Here is a 7,263-nt window from a genome sequence, read left to right as displayed (position 1 = left end):
TTCAGACGCGTGGCCGTGAGGCGAGGCGGGAGCAGCCGGGGGCTCCCCGGGGCGGGCTGGCGGCGGAGGAGGCAGCGGGCGGTTGCTCAGCATCCGCGGAGGCCTGGGGGAGGCTGAGGGCAGCACCTCCACGGGGGTCTCCTGGCGGCGCCACCTCCGCGCTGGTCCGGTTTCCCTGCTGGAGGCCGTGACCCGCGCTGGGGAGCTGGGGCTCCTGCGTGCCTGAGGCAGCAGGGATGTACTCGCAGAGGAGGCGGTGAGCGTTAAATCACAGCTTGTGCCAGTATCCCAGACAGTTGGTTTTTTTTTTTTTCCCCAGGAAAGCTTACTGTACCTACTGCAGACTTTTGGCAGTGAGAAGGCAGGGGGAAGCAGAATATTTGCTGATAAAACTCAGAGTGGTGGCAAGCTGCTAGTAGCGAAGGACAAAAGTTTGGGATCCGATTCTTGTTCTCTCGTCTCCTGCTGAGCTGGGAGTTATTAAAGTAAGCTTCTGTATTTACATTAAGTCAGTGGTCTGACTGCACACACCACAAGGAAATGGAGACTTGAGAAAGCCATTCTTTGTGATGGATGTCCAGAGGTTATATATATGTTTTTATAGAAAAGGGCCTGAATCGCTTCTCACTCATCTCACTGAATATCAGAGCTGAGCTTAGATGGAGTGTGAGGAGTCCAAGTAGTATTTGGAGAGGAGAATCAGGCCTGTCCTGTGAAGTGTCCAATTGTGCTGGTGTTCTGAGACAGTAAAATTAAGAGTTGTCTTGATATTAAGTATACGGAACTATGTGTGAATTCAGCTATCCTGAGAGACACTAGCTGCCTGGAGACCTTGAATCCCTCTGAAAAGCGTAGTTTGAAATTGAGGATGGCTGCAAAGTGGTCACGAACATTGCACACCAGCCCAGTCCATGTGAACCATGTTTAGCGACAGGACAAGGGGCAACGGGCATAAACTGAAGCACAGGAAGTTCCGTCTGAACATGAGGAAGAACTTCTTCCTTCTGAGGGTGACGGAGCCCTGGAACAGGCTGCCCAGGGAGGTTGTGGAGTCTCCTTCTCTGGAGATATTCAAGACCTGCCTGGACGCGGTCCTGTGCAGCTTGCTGTAGGTGACCCTGCTTCGGCAGGGGGGTTTGACTAGATGACCCACAGAGGTCCCTTCCAACCCCGACCGTTCTGTGATTCTGTTACCACGGCAGGGGAGACAAAGCCAAACCTGAAAATCTATTTCATCGAGTTAGCTGATTGCCATCACTGTAAGATGCTGTGGCAGCCCTCCTGCAATCGGAAGACACAAAATTAGACCTTCTTGAGAATTACTGTGACATGCAACAATAATCTGAGACGAACCGTGATTGCAGTGGATTCCTCGGGACAGAGACAGGATTTTTAAGTGGCTTGGTTTTCCCTGATGGCTGTGGCTCTTGCTGGTTTTCTGTATTGCAGGGTCTACTGGGAACTTTTTTTGAGTGTGTGTTTAGGGGCACATTGTGTGTGTGTTTTTATCTACTCTTTCAACAAGTTGTACATAAGAATCTTTTAACTTACAAGAATGCTGAAAAAGTATTTCTCATTTTGCTTCTTTTGTTCACTGAATAAAGTACTAAATATAAATTAGTTTCAACAACTTCTTGTTCAGGTCCTAATTAAAAAGGTACATGAAATCAGCATGGTCCTTCACTTTGTTTTCAAATGAGCTGTAGATTAAACTCATAATAAATTTAAGGCCTGATGTTACAAATGTTTAAGAGCACCAGGAGCTTCACATGCAAGAGTGTTCATAAGCTTTAATAAAGATTCTGCTTGCATCAGTACACTCACAGGTATTATCTAGAAGACCTGATTCTGTGCATTCAAATTATGATTACTTTAAAAACATTCCTTGAAAAATACATGATTGCTACAACTTTTAGTTCAATCATGTATTTTCATCTTCTGCATGGGTTACAAATTAGGAATTTTACGTTAGTTTGGTGGAAGTTGTTCTCAGTACTTTAACGTTCAGAAATTGTTCCTGCTGTACCACCTTTTTTTTTGCTGGGAGTCAGGACATTTAGACTCTGCTTCCAGCTTTGACTGACTTAGGATTTGATCTAACTTACTAAATTCCTCTACATTATGAACTCCCATCTTATATGGTGTGGAAAATCATACTTAACTGCATAGCAGGGCAGATAAAAACGGATGATTCAGTAAAATGCAACTGAAATATAAAAAAATACGTGAAACGCAGATTAATGGTGTTCCCAGTGGTCATGCCACTGTTTTGTGGTTGGGGTTTTTTTCAATTTAAGATCAGTTACAAGGTGAAACTGTACATGAGAAAGAAAAGGAGTGGCTTCCTACTGCCATTTAAGTTGTAAGTCTAGTGGGAGCTGCAGCGTGCTCCTTCTTCCAGAGTGCTCCCCCGGCTATGTCTCAACTGCAGAATCTCAGGTAAGCTCGCCTACCCAGAGCTCTTGGCTACCACGGCCAGGCTACCCGGTGCCTCAGCCTGAGCCAGTTTGATTAGACTGACGAAGTTATCTTCACCTTACATGGCACGCTGCAGCAGGCATATCCTGCACAGCACACACTGCAGCACACAGTCAGACTGCCCCAATTCCACTCGTGTCCATGCGCTTACTGCCTGGCTGTACATCTGCAGATACGGGTCTGCACTTCAGTGACGTGTCTGCTGTCAATCCCACCCTTAACATTCCTGAGCAAAAACAGATGCTTTGTGAAGTAAGAGGCACCATGAGGCTGCCGAAAAACGTATTTGTACATATTCAGAGCAAGTTGTCTAAATGGGGCTTGTTATGTGTTAACTTTTGCACAGCTCCATCCAGGAAGGCATTCCAAGTCAGACCGGTGATGAACAGCTCTGCTATTTGTAAACATGACGCATGCATTCAGCCATACAGACTAGAAGGAAATATCATTCATTGTGCAATCTGCATGCAGCATAATCACTGTGACCACAGTAACGTGATGACTTAATTTAGGGTAAGGCTGACACACTTGCCTTGTTGTGTTGCGTGATCCAATGATGTTTTATCATCTCATGTGAACCCTAGGAGAACCAGTCAGTGATTTTTTTTTTAACTCCCAGTGTGTCAGATGCATGTTTAGTTCTGAATATAACATTGATCTCTCCTCTCCTTGAGCTCTCCTCTTGAGCAGATAGAGAAGCAAGTCTCACATTAAGTCAATGCAGAATCCATTTAGTGTAATCCCCTTGCTGAGAACTTCCACTTAGAGCACTTTCTGAGGAAGAGGCCCAAAGCTTTATGAAGGACAACAATAACCTGGAACAGCTTGGCCTAGAAATGTCTTTCTAACCCCCACATCGTTTTGTCAGCTACTTTATGCTCTAAAAAGTGAAACCGCTAATTCATCTTACACTGATGGAATAGCCATAAACGGCCCTTTGCCTGCCAACACTGACTACCTGTGTAACTAAGAGAACAAGTCCCATGAACTATCCCACACAAGGAGATGTGATGCCACTTTGAAGGCATGAAATTCCTTAGCATCTCCAGGTACAGACCCAACGGTCTGCTCCTATCTCACCGTTCAGCTGATACAGTTGTAATGTCCATATCAGCCCGTATAATTTTGCCTGCGTTGAAAGAAGCACAGCAGAAGTAAACAGCCCGAGTCCTCCTGGAGGTGCCAAGGCAATTTAACCTGCAAACTGGCACACTGCCAGTATCTGAAGATTGTTGTTAACAGGGTGCAGGGAAGGGTGTTCGCCTTCTATTAAGTTTTTCATCCTTCCTGCATTACGTAAGAGGTTAACAGCTTGCTATACCCAGTGAAACGCACTGTTAGGAGCCAGGTTCCACATGACAGTGTCTCTGGGAGGGAGCAGAACAGGTTTATGGGACACAGGAAGAAAACTCAGCTCACTGAGCCTAAGAAAGTCTGAAAATTTCTCATGTACCTAACTATATCCTGGCAGGCTGAGATAATAAACTGAGACTTTCCAGGACACCTAGCAGGCAGCAGACTGCAAGACTTCTGTATTTTTTTGGCACTCAGTACAAGTACTGAGATTCATACACTAAAATCAAGAAATTTTTAGTAATATCAATTAAGAAATGAGAGGGCAATGAGAACTGAGATAGCTAGTTGAGTTTTTATGAGATATGGACATATCCTTAGTTGAGAACTTCTGTAAACAAGGTATGATCTTTGTAAACAGAATGATTTGAAATTTTGCAAGCTATAAACCAGACAGTGCCATCATAGCTATGATTTCATGATTAAAACCTACACCTTAGAACTGTAAACAGCTTTCCATTCTCACTACAAAGAATTATGGGTGATTTCAAGAATCTAGGAGACTGAGACACACTATTATCTCCCTATCACAGGGATTTTCTGTATCTGCCATCTTTAATTGTTCAACTTAATAAGCCATCTGAATTCAGAGCTATTATTTTGCTATTAATATACCAAAACAGTAATTTAAGTTGTATGTATAGGAGGCAGAGCCTTTTGCCTTCAGGTAAGCAGTCTGCAAGAGTAATGCAGACATACAAAGCAAGGGTAGTAAGATGACTCTTGCCTCCTGCCATACGTGTCACACACATTTAACCTTTTCCACTCCTCACACTGTCATAAGAGATTTTGGGAACATGTCTACACAGTCAGGCCAACATTAATTTTCTCATATCTAAGTGGCAAATCATAACCTCCATTCCTATGACTAGCTAGTGGGGCAACATTCAAGGAAAACATGCATTAACCACATTCTGTTTTTAAAATGGTTTATTCTAGTTTGTGTTTTATCTCATTTTAAAACTCTGTAGAGCAGGAGCTCCGTCTTATGTTTCTGGGATGCTTAGCACAGGACACTGAACATGTGTGGGGTCTTTAGCTGCAGTTATGCCAGTATTTATGACTGACTGTGTGTGCCAGTGCACACTGATGAGTCAGCAAAACAGTAGAGCCCAGAATAAAATGTCTCTTTCCTTTCCAGAGAGGCAAAAGAGGGCTGGAGCTCTCAGCAGCAGGCTTTTTCACCAGACACACTCTGGAGCTTTGCTGACTTGCATGTTAACATCTCCTGCTTTCTCTGCATTTTAAGTGAGTAGATTGGCTGCCATTCAGAGACCAATTATGATTTCAAGAGCAACTTTTCGGCACTAGAACTGTTTATATGAAAAACAGATTAAAGCTAAAATCCAGCTACCATTATAATTGCAAAACCCAGCAGGACTCTAGACATGTGTTTTACTTGCTTGTTACTGCTATAATAAAAAATACGGGGTATTCAACCAGAACCATCCATGTTTATTTTAACATGGATTCATCATACAATCAACAGATTTTAAGCTAACATCAAATGTCTCATACAGCATACTGCATTGCTTTTAGAGCCCAGGCTCTTTTCTTTCAAGAAATACAATCAGTCCACATAAAAATAAGTGATAATGTTTCGATTGTGAATTTCTGCAATATTGATTTTTTTAATACAACACTCAGTAGTGTATATTACTTTCCAGATGGAATTCTTATGCAGAAGGCTATGCCCCAGTATCATAAAGATACTATGTGCTATTTACTCCTGAATCATTCAAGCATAAAAACCTATCACTTTGAACATAACTGTAGAAGCAGTTAAAGTATCTGTTGAGAACATACCTCGTGTAAAAGCTCTAAGTTCAGGCCTTAATCCATTGCCATTGACTGTTCAGTAATCATGTTCTACACAGCACCATTGAGCTTTTTACAAATAGAACAGATAGAACACAGTCAAATAATTCCTGATCTGACTGAACAGCAGAATAATCAATAGAAATTAATATACCTGTGATAAGTGCACTGGTTGATATGCGCTTTAAAATAGGTACCAGTTGATTTAATAAAAGAGTAGCATGCTCAGAATCAACTTCATCATTTTTTTTCCTACCATTGGCTTACATTTTAAAGGTCCTGCCAAAACAATTGAGTATTCATTTTTTAATCATGATGACGACAGAAGCTAGGGTTTTTCTGGTAACTTGGTAGTTACAACAATTACAACAAAGGATTGAATACACATTGCAAATTTTATTATTACAGGTCACTGGTATAGATATTTACTGTATCAAAGGTAAAAAAATAACCTGACAAGTAAAATAAAGCCTACATCTTAAATTACAATTTTACCAGCAAGCATGGAAAATTATTATTTGTAAATCACCGTGCCCACAAATTTGGCAGTGTTTTGATTACCATCAACCTTATTAAATAGGAGGAAACATATGTAAATATCTACTAAGTGACTTGCCTGAAGTCACGGTGAGTCAGTGGCTAAAAAGAGAAGACAGTCCTGCTCTTCTGCTTTCCTAATCACTGATTCAGCAAGAATTCAGAATTCAGGCTCTGTGCCACAGATGTTCACTGGGTATGATCCCACAGGTGGATAACTAAAGTTTATGAAGGGCTGTCATTTCGGTACAGTAACATTCACACTACCAAGCAGAATGTGACATGCCTGATATAACAAGCTGACCAGTAAGCTCACAGAGCGTTACACTCTGATGCTGTCTCAGAAGCCACAGTCTGCAACACTAATGCCCTCGTTCTTCCCTGTAGACTATCAACTGTGGCTGAACTACGTATCCCATGACCCGGTCCCCCCTCTTGTAGATCATTACAATTAGAATCAGTTCAGATTCATTGTTTGTGTAGTATCTATGACTCTTGTATCAGAACTACAGCACTAGTTGAAAAGGTATATTGATAATGAATAACTGGTAGAGATTATCCTTTTAGCTCGAATACTAAAATATTTGAAACAATTACCAATTTTATTCTTTCTTACTCTGCCACTAAGTGTTCCACAGACAACAGTTTAGTTACAGCTATATTACTATTATATGGCTCTTATCAATTCACATTTATAACACAAGGATTTATTTGTAATAAACAGAAAATTTCTGAATATTTTGTAAATTAAAATTCTGGGTTACAGGAACAACCTACCTTTAATAATTCTTTGCGCATCTCTAAGTTCAATTAAATCATACTGCAGCAAAACATTTCAAGTGTGCAAAATCTGTCAGGGACTTCTGGAAGAGATTTTATTCTGAAATGATTTTTCAAATAGTGATGGTTTTGTTTAATCTCAGGTTTTTTCTCTATAGGTTTCCGCTAACAGCCAGTTTTTGAAAGTGAGGGAGAATTGAAACTGGTAAAATTATTTCTCTATTCATTCCTAAGGGAGACATTTTGTCAGCTTCCAAGGAATGTGTTCTTGTTTCACTGGCTGGAGCAGTGCAGACA

This window comes from Opisthocomus hoazin, chromosome 4 (assembly GCF_030867145.1).
Source record: "Opisthocomus hoazin isolate bOpiHoa1 chromosome 4, bOpiHoa1.hap1, whole genome shotgun sequence".
NCBI classification, from domain to species: domain Eukaryota; kingdom Metazoa; phylum Chordata; class Aves; order Opisthocomiformes; family Opisthocomidae; genus Opisthocomus; species Opisthocomus hoazin.
The sequence above is the reverse complement of the archived record's forward strand: the minus strand, read 5'-3'. Positions refer to the sequence as shown.